Source organism: Hibiscus syriacus, unplaced genomic scaffold (genome assembly GCF_006381635.1).
Source record: "Hibiscus syriacus cultivar Baekdansim isolate YM2019G1 unplaced genomic scaffold, ASM638163v2 tig00004620_pilon, whole genome shotgun sequence".
Taxonomy (NCBI): Eukaryota; Viridiplantae; Streptophyta; class Magnoliopsida; order Malvales; family Malvaceae; genus Hibiscus; species Hibiscus syriacus.
The window spans coordinates 587007-597484 of record NW_024062020.1 but is presented as its reverse complement, the minus strand read 5'-3'; the positions used below and the strand labels follow the sequence as shown (position 1 = coordinate 597484).

The 10478-nt window shown below is 33.2% G+C and overlaps 1 pseudogene; it reads left to right on the top strand.

Moving 5' to 3' along the window:
* The first annotated feature begins 8676 nt into the window (after nt 1–8676).
* Nucleotides 8677–10142, top strand: LOC120195280 (annotated as a pseudogene).
* The last annotated feature ends 336 nt before the right edge of the window (nt 10143–10478 follow it).

Sequence of the window (10478 nt, the reverse complement as noted above, 5' to 3'; positions counted from 1 at the left end):
AAGTTACAGATTTTTGACAAAGTAATATGATTTAAAGCAAGGACTTTGACCTTACCCAGAATATACCCTCAAACACCGTACCCTGCTCTTACAATTAACCAATATGATCGTTTCCTTTTATATGGTGCGGACAACATGGGGCATTCTTTTGCATATGACATTACTATGTTTTTTGTTTAAAACGTTCAATGATGATCATTATCCTTACAGATGGAATAGTTGAGTAAGTGAAACTAGTTTAGGTCAGTTGCTTAAAAATTGAACTCTAAAGATGAGATTCCTTGACTTTTAAAAGAACTTAGGCTATAAAAGGTTCTTCTTGATAATCTTAAGAAATTAAATTCGTAAAAATTGAGTCCGCTAAGGCAATTAGTTATAGAGGAAACTCGAAAGCCCTGGCTTTATGAATAGATTACGTTCAAACCATGACATTGCTCGGACACTTGGCAACTCGGTGTTTGCTCCACTGCTATTGTCAGGCTGAAGACTTTGTGATGAGATGAACCCTTCAGTTAGCCTGATAAAAGTAATTATAATATTAAGCTTTCCCTCTAAAGCAATTGGTTAAACTCCCTGACTTTATGGATTTGGCTAGCGAGATAATGGCAAACTAAATCAAATTTATCTAAACAATAAATTTTCGGTAATGATGGTCTAAGGGAGTTAAGGAACACCTGTTATAGTCAAATACACACGAGCGCTCAAGAATTTCATTTTTAGACCGATATTTCTACACTACCTTTATTAGAAGATCTTACAAAACTTGAACAAATGGAAAATTTTAGAGGACCGAAATAGAAGGTCTAGTAATTGATCAGGCTAGTTACTTCATTTTGTTTGCATCCAATTAAACTGTCAAGCCAAAGAAAAGCCTGTTGCAATAACAGTCCAAAAAATGACCTTTTTATGGCTGAAACCTTAGGTCAACCTAAAACCAACTCATCCATTTGAATATTTGTCAAAGAGCTATAACTGTGGAAGCATTAAACGAGCTATTGATTCCTTTGATATACTTTGAACTCATGTTTATAATTTGATTCATTTGCGAGCCTGGATTAAGGAGCAATATTTTACAATATTTTCCCCTCCTAAACAAGAAAAAGGAGAAAAACATTTTCAAACAGAACAGTCTCAGATTGGAAAGGTCTATAAAGCCAAAGCTCGAAAAAGAGAATGGGGCACGATCGATTCGAATGACCAGATTGGCAGACAAAGCACGAGACTCCATATAGGTGATAACACATAATTCATTCATGTTGCATGCATCTTAGACATACTTAGGTGCATCACATTCATCATTTTTAGCATACATGATTTTTTACAGCTTTTATAGTCAAGTTTCGACTTCAAGGTGAAGGATACTCGATTCCCAAGTGCCTTTAAAGAACGATGGTTGTTGCTTAACTCGGCAGTGAGAAGCTACACCTCAACTGACTTGACATATCTACAGATCTCAGAGTCAATTTTAGATAAGTTCAAGAACCAATTCAGAACAAATCAGTTCAGCTCAACTCAACAATAAGCAATATGTTTCCAGCTAATGTCTTCAAGCCAGATTTCAATTCCACAACGGAAAATATCTGGCAGTCAGAATTTATCAGTGGGCTTTCCGTAAAAGGGGAGTCATCCAAAAATCACATGACTTGGTTCAGACCCGCTCAGAGGAACCACCTGAAGAACTATGACCGGCTTAGACTTGTGAAGGGAAGCCATTTTTTAAGATAACATTTGCAGTATAACTCAAGGCTAGAAGGGTTATCTGCCAACAAAGACCTTCGAGTTCGACTACGTTCAGCTCCAAGGCACATCATTTGCAGCATAGCTCAAGGCGAGAAGGGTTATCTGCCAAAGTCCCCCGAGTTCGATTACACTCAACTTCGAGGGCACATCATTTGCAGCATAACTTAAGTCGAGAATGGTTATCTGTCAACCAAAGACCTTCGAGTTCAACTACGCTCAGCTCCAATGAACATCATTTGCAGCATAGCTTAAGTCGAGAAGGGCTATTTGCCAAAGACCCCCGAGTTCGATTACACTCAGCTCCGAGGGCATAACATTTTCAGTATAACTCAAGGCTAGAAGGGTTATCTGCCAACAAAGACCTTCGAGTTCGACTATATTCAGCTCCTAGGTACATCATTTGCAGCATAGCTAAAGTCGAGAAGTGCTATATGCGAAAGACTCTCGTGTTCGATTACACTCAGCTTCGAGGGCATACCATTTACAGCATAACTCAAGGCTAGAAGGGTTTTCTGTCACCAAAGACCTTCGAATTCGACTACGCTCAGCTCCAAGGCACATCATTTACATCATAACTCAATGCTAGAAGGGTTATCTGTCACCAAAGACCTTCGAGTTCTACTACGCTCAGCTCCAAGGCACATCATTTGCACCATAGCTTAAGTCGAGAAGGGCTATCTTCCAAAGACCTTCGAGTTCGATTACGCTCAGCTCTAAGGTACATCATTTGCAACATAACTTAAGTCGAGAGGGCTATCTGCCAAAGACCTTTGAGTTCGATTACACTCAACTTCGAGGGCACATCATTTGCAGCGTAACTTAAGTCAAGAATGGTTATCTGCCAACAAAAGACCTTCGAGTTCGACTACGCTCAGCTACGATGCACGTCATTTACAGCATAACTTAAGTTGAGAAGGGTTATCTGCCAAAGACACTCGAGTTCGATTACACTCAGCATCGAGGGCATATCATTTACAGCATAACTCAAGGCTAGAAGGGTTATCTGTCACCAAAAGACCTTCGAGTTCGACTACGCTCAACTCCCAGGCATATCATTTGCAGTATAACTTAAGTCGAGAAGGGTTATCTGCCAACAAAGACCTTTGAGTTCGATTACACTCAGCTCAACGGCATATCATTTGCAATATAGCTCAAGGCTAGAAGGGTTGTCTACTAAAAACCTTCGAGTTTAACTACGCTCAACTCCAAGGCACATCATTTATAGCATAACTCAAGGAAAAAAGGGCTATCTATCAATAAAATTTTCGAGTTTGATTCCATTTAGCTCAATGACACCTCAATCACACTACTGCCCGGCTGCAATCGAGGTTTTCAAGTCGAAAAGAAGACTTGGGTTAACCGTGCCTTAGTGATAATAAGCCTTTTTTTCCGGCAGCATAGCTTAAGTCGATAAAAGCTATCTGTCAAAGAAGACATTTTGAGTTCGATTTCATTCAGCTCGAGGGCCTATCAACCACATGGTGGAATCAAAGAACTATTTTCCAGTCGAGTTTTCCAACCAAGGTCTTTAAATCGAGAAGAAGACTGAAGGGCAACGAGAAGTCGCATCCCGATTCAAATCTCAAACTTCGGCTTCAATTCTATATCATTTCGAGATGGACTCGACTTCGCGACGAAGGAGCCATCTGCAACTCAATTCGACAGGGAGTTTTTCTTTCAGCGTCAATTTTTCAACTCCACCGAACTAAAATTTGTGTCTTTTTGTCTTTGTACTATTTTTCGTTTCACAAAAAAGAACAAAGAGGGGCAGCTATAGACACTCATTTTTGTCTATTTTTTTACATATACGTCTATATATTATATAGTTTGCAAATGGTTTTTGAAAATATATATATAATATATAGTTTTGAAACATGTTTGAAAACATTTATATATTATATAGTTTTTTTTAAAAAACATTTTGAAAATAAATATAATATATAGTTTTTTTAAAACATTTTTGAAAAAATATATATTGTATATTTTTAAAACATTTTGAAAAATATGTAGTTTTTAAAAACATTTTGAAAACATATATATTATATAGTTTTGAAATCATTTTGAAAACTTATATAATATATAGTTTTAAAAACATTTTTTAAAACTATATAATTTTGAAAATATTTTAAAAAAATTATAATATATATAATTTTAAAATACTTTTGAAAATATATATTATATATATTTTTGGAAAATAATTTTTTATATATATTATTTATTTATTTACCTTTTTTATTTGTTATTATTATTATTATTAATTTCATTTTTTATTTTCATTTTTTAGGGTCAAATAACAAGGTCTGTTTTGGGTCCAATGACAGTAACAGTCCAACCAGAACGGGCCTAAACCAGCCCAGGGTTTGCAAAACCCTAACATTTCATTGTCTCAGTCAACAGGCGCCGCACAGGGGAACCCAATGGTCAAATAGTGAACCGACCGGGAAAACCGGGACTGCACCATCCCGGGATTCCCAGCAACGTGAAAGACGTTAGGATCGAAGAACACGGGAACAACCCTGTTATCACCGGAGCAGGCCACCGTTGGGGTGGGTATAAATACCCCACCACGGTGAACTGGGAGGAGGACCTGAAACAGAACCGAGTACACGGGAGGGGAATCACAGAACCGAGGGCATCATCGAGAACCCATACACGGAACCAGCGAGCCACAAAATACAACAGAGTATCAACAAGCCAAACATCAACAGTACATAAAAAAACCAGCTAACTTCGAACAACACAATAAGCAGGAACCCAAAGGTTGAAGCCCCACAGCAAGAAATCAAGAACAAACACACAAATAAGGCATCACCGGGCGTCGGGAAATGGACGGTCTCGCGAAAAAAGGTAAAGAACCCGAAGTTGATTTCTTAGATCTACGTCGGAGGAGGCGTTTGTGGGGGATTTGGGGTACGATTTTAGTTTAAGGGCGTTGAGACGAGTGTTTGGGGTGAGTTTCGATTTTCCAGAGGCCGGAGCGGCGGTCCGGCTGGTGGTGGAGTCATCGACGGTGGACGAGTTTCCACCGGATTAGAGAGAGAAGAGAGAGTGTTTTTCTCTCTCATTTTGTAGAGTGAGAGGGAAAAGAGAGGAAATTAAGGTTGAGGCTCAAATTGATCCCTTTAATCCCTATTTAAGTCCCTCCCAAAAGAGTGGATAAACCTCATCTTCGATCCTCAGGTTTTGTACAATTTATATTTTCGTCATTGAATCTAATTTTTAGCGTTCCAATTGGGACTCCGAGTTTAATATGTTTGCAGTTTAGTCTCCAATTCATGTTTTATTCGAAATGGCCCAGGTTTTTTTGCAGGTTTCAATTTAGCCACTATTCTTTTTTTCCTTTTTTCTGATTATGCCACTGTATGTTAAAACTTTACATTTTGATCATTTTTACTTATTTTTCGATTTCTTTGTTAATATTTTTTAACCTTTTTTCATTTTCATTTTTTCTAATATTTAATTTATTTTTTTATTATTCTTTTTATTAAATTGTATTTTATGTTTTTTTTATCTTCTTTTCTTTTTTCTCTCTCTTTAATTTTATTTAATTTTTTAACTCTTTTTTTCTTTATTTAATTTTTTTCTTTTGATTCATTTTTTTCATTTTTTTCCATGATTTATTTAATATTTATTATTTTTTATTATTATTTTTATCTACCGTTTTCTTTTTTTAGAAGAATTTCAACAAATCAAAGGTAAGTAATTTGAATCGGGTTTGTTAAATTTTAATTTAAATTCTGAATTTTCGCAACCAAGACAATCGACAAATTAATTGGTACCGAAAGGGCGGTTCAAGGGTGCTAATCCTTCCTTGATCGTAACTGATTCTTGAACTCGACACATTTCTGGTAAAACGCAGATCAGGTAAGATGGTGTTCAACCTACCTAAATGTCATTTTAAAGTGATCGGTGGCGACTCTAACCCAATCAATTCAAGTCGAAGCCCAATTCTGAGGCCCAACCGAAAGACGGTTCTGACAGTATTAATAATTTTAGTTCTTAAAATTTAAGGTAAACTAAACGTTTAGTATATAGATTATTATTTTTATCTCATTTTGGTACCTAAACTTTAATTTTTTAAATAATCTTGTCTAATGTTTACTTTTTGTTCCGTTTTGATACTTCACCATTAAAAACTTAATGGTACTATTGTACATTGACATTTTTTATGGGTAAATTACATTATTCATCACTCAACTATCTTCTCACTCATATTGGTCACTGTAGTTTAATTTTTTAATGTAATTACTTAACTTTCAAATTACTCCTAATTTAATCACTCTATCTTTCAAATTTAATTTTTTATTTTACTTATATATTAATAAAATAATAATAAAAATATTATGTAACAAATTATTAATAAAATAAAGTAGAGCGATTAAAACATGAGTAATTTAAAAGTTGAGTAGTTAAATTGAAACTTTTTAAACTTTAGCGACCAAAATAGGAAAGAGAATATATTTGAGTGTTGAATGATGTAATTTACCCATAAAAATGAAACCTAAACTAAAAATTAGATATATTTTGGAAAAAAAATAAATTTTAAGTACTAAAACGAAACAAAAGTAATAGTTTAGGTACTATAAGTGTATTTTACTTTAAAATTCACACATTCTGTTAATTTGATACTAATTTAAAACAAATTTAATAAATATAATCAATTATATTTAAAATTTCATCAAGTTATTATTTTTTTATAATATTGTCAAATCAGATGAGTCTGTTATATTCTTACTAATGTTCCACTCTTAACCCCACTTGAATCGATAAATAATTATACAATGTTCAGTGACACATTACACAACAGCTAAAGTTATATAATTGTATCTTGATGCATGAAGGGAAAGTTGTAATTTATCTATTTGAATTCATATAAACTAAATTACTCAATTTATAACCTCAAATTAGATACATTTGTGTTCGCTCTAAAGATTTGGAGACATTTATCTCTTTAAAATTCACACATTCTGTTAATTTGATACTAATTTAAAACAAATTTAATAAATATAATCAATTATATTTAAAATTTCATCAAGTTATTATTTTTTTTATAATATTGTCAAATCAGATGAGTCTGTTATATTCTTACTAATGTTCCACTCTTAACCCCACTTGAATCGATAAATAATTATACAATGTTCAGTGACACATTACACAACAGCTAAAGTTATATAATTGTATCTTGATGCATGAAGGGAAAGTTGTAATTTATCTATTTGAATTCATATAAACTAAATTAATCAATTTATAACCTCAAATTAGATACATTTGTGTTCGCTCTAAAGATTTGGAGACATTTATCTCTATAAAAAGAGATATCACATGTTTACATATCAGAATCTTAAATATCTTATGACTTAGAAATAGTTGAACCTCTTGTAAAAGCATTGGATAGAACTTTTGAAAGATTATGATTTAGTAAATGAATATTATTCGAATAAAATTAATATTGTGATTAATGCACTCAATCATAAATCTCTAAATAGTAAATATGTAAACTTTACCTATGTAAATCCCATCATGTTTTTTTTACATAAAAATTGAAAATCTTTTGTTTGTTGCTTTAAAGATACGTTTGGTTCATGGAATGTAGTATTACCTTTGGGAATATGACTATCGAAATGTAACATTATCTGATACGAATGCTACATTACTTTGTTTGGTTTGTTTGGCAGAGGAATGTAAGATTACAGTGTTTGGTTAAAATAATAAAAGGTTGTTGGAATATATATTTTATCAAATCGTCCTTGTGTTATATTGTTTAACAAGTTGAATTCTAAATATTCAAATAAAAATATTTATAGAAAATTCATATAAAATAAATTATTTTATAATTTATAATTTATATATTTTTTTATAAAATTTAATTCATAAAATTTATATATATATTTTTTTTCAAAATTTAAAAGATAAATGGTAGAATAAAAGAGTAAATATATCATATATTCTTTTAACTTTAATTAATATTAATTTTTATATTATCTATCTAAAAATATATTAAAATTTTAAGGGAAGGTATTTTTGAAATAATTATATTGTTTTAAGGGTATTTTAATCTAAACTGATATGAATAGACAAATACCTAAGCAATAGGTGGGATTGATATTCTCAGTAAAACACCCTCAAAATGCAATTGTTAGGAATGAGTTATTACTTCCTATGGAGAATATTTCCAATCCAACCATGAATATTAAATTCTAGAAAAAATTTCCCCTCGAGTAAATAATCCTTTCCCCCACCCATACACCCCCTAAGAGCTATGAATACTCGTGTTAGTGTGAAGAAGAATGGGAGCTTTTTGATTGAAATTCGAGCTCGGTTTATCTTTACTTTGATAATTAAAAAACAGCAGCTTTTTTATACTAAATTGAAAGTCAGTTTTGATGGGATGAGCAATCAGAATCTGAATTCTCTGTTCATTCCGATGAACTTCTTTAATTTAAAAATCAGAATTGCATACCTGCTAATTCAGAACTAAAGTATGATCTTATACGTAGAACTCATTGTAACTCATTTTCCATACACCACAAAATAAAATTTATGTAAACTCTGCGGGTGCCTAGAATAAAATTTGAGTGTCAAGTCATACGCTTCAGTGGATCCGCCACAGTAGACTCCCGAACAACAAGAAATAAGTGTCAAGTTATAAGGTTTTAAAGTTGAGTGTTTTATCCTTGGAACAAAAACAAAAGTAGGTGTTTTAAGTTTTAACCACTCCACTTTCAAAGCCTTTTCGCCTGGTACATGCACCAGAATAAAATAACATAAAAGAAAACAACGTTGGCTTTCTCACACTCGGAAGGTTAGTCTTGTTTTGTCCACTTGTAAGCCAAGTTCCCATTTTCTTTGTGCACAAAACGAAAAGGAAATAAACCATCTGGAAATATAAGCTACAACTCTTGCTGCTGGTTAGACTCCAAACTCTCATTCTTAGATATGAATCTCACGGCAATCACCTCATCTGCTTCAAGACCTAATCCCCTGCTTTTCTCCAATGGTTAGTGACTTTCCTCATCTGTCGTTTCATTACCAACTTTGTTCATATCGTCATCCTTTTTACCCTGCACTGCAGCTGGTGCAACATTTATGCCAAAATTTTGTTTAAATAAAAACTATGGATCGATACTCATACATCATCCATCCCGGGAGTTTTCATGGGTCAAGAGGAATCTTGTTTTTGCAGCTCCAAAGTCCATCTCAAGTATTTTTTTCCACTCTTTTCCATCAACTTATGGTAAGAAATTTGTATCCCTTCCTAATTTTCTGGGTCAATTCTGTCTTTAGTCACCCAACTATGTGTGTGGTTCAATTTTAGTGATCCAGTTATTATTTTTTAAAATCATACCTAACATTACATTTTGGTTTCATTTTGGTCACTCGTAGTTAGGAAATCAACGGTGATGTTGACATGTCATCATAAGATAATGTTACGTCATAATTAAAAAATAAAAAGTATCATGACAACAATTCTATTATATTTTAACGACAGATGACCAAAATGAAATCAAAACATAATGTTATGTATGCTTTTGAAAAAAATAGTTAATTAACAAAAAAATAAAACAACTTATATAATTGAGTGACTAAATAAGAGGTTTACCTTTTTTTTTTCTATCTTCCTATAGAAAAAGGTGTGAATAGAGATGTGGAATTCAAAGTGAGGGCATTTAGTCCAGAACAAGAAGCTTTGGTTGTCAAATCATGGAATTCCATGAAGAAAAATTATGGTGAACTTGGTCTCAAATTCTTCTTGAGGTTAATTATCTAAGAGTTCTACTTTTTCAATTTACTGATAACCATCCATCCTATTTGATAATTGTTATATTTCATTACGATATCATAAGTGGATCGAAAATTAAAAATTTCCAGGATTTTTGAGATTGGCCTTCTGCTAAGAGGCTGTTCACCTTGTTGAGGGATTCAGATATACCTCTAGAGGAAAACCCAAAACTCAGACCCCATGCCATGACTGTGTTTGTTATGGTATGTTGATGCTATCCCTCTCTCATTTTATATTAACCTGTTGTATTTTAGACTCATCCCCAATCTATATAGTGAATTTAAAGGACTAGTTTGCAGACCTGTGAATCAGCTATCCAACTTCGAAAGACGGGAAAAGTTACAGTGGGAGAATCCAATCTGAAAGATTTAGGTGCCACTCATTTCAAATATGGTGTTGTGGATGAACATTTTGAGGTAATGATCCTACTCACCATAGAATATAGTCACAAGCGGGGTCCGTTTACCACTGACAATGCATTATGTAGGATACAAAATACGCATTGTTGGAGACGATAAAGGAAGCAGTACCAGAAATGTGGTCTCCAGAAATGAAGAATGCTTGGGGAGAAGCCTACGATCAGCTGGCTGCTGCTATTAAAAATGAAATGAATCCTCATTAAGTTTGTTTCTGATATAATATTTTGTATGATCTTGTTCTAGTTACATCAATCTTTTTCCAAATAGATCACTTTCGCTATCTGGCTGCCTCTTTGGAGTTCTTATTGCAAACATACATCAAACTAGTATACTTGTTTTTACGTGTCCAGTTTCTTTTGAGTTTTGACTGAAACTGTATTTTTTTTCTTAACGCCATTAACAAGGGACTAACAAGGACCAATTTACATAAATCCAATGTCTGAAATCACACAAAAATGGAATGGTAGTTAATACAATTAACCCGAAATTACAACACATGCAAGGTCTTAAAAACAAAGTGGAACTAGAATCATAGTAGC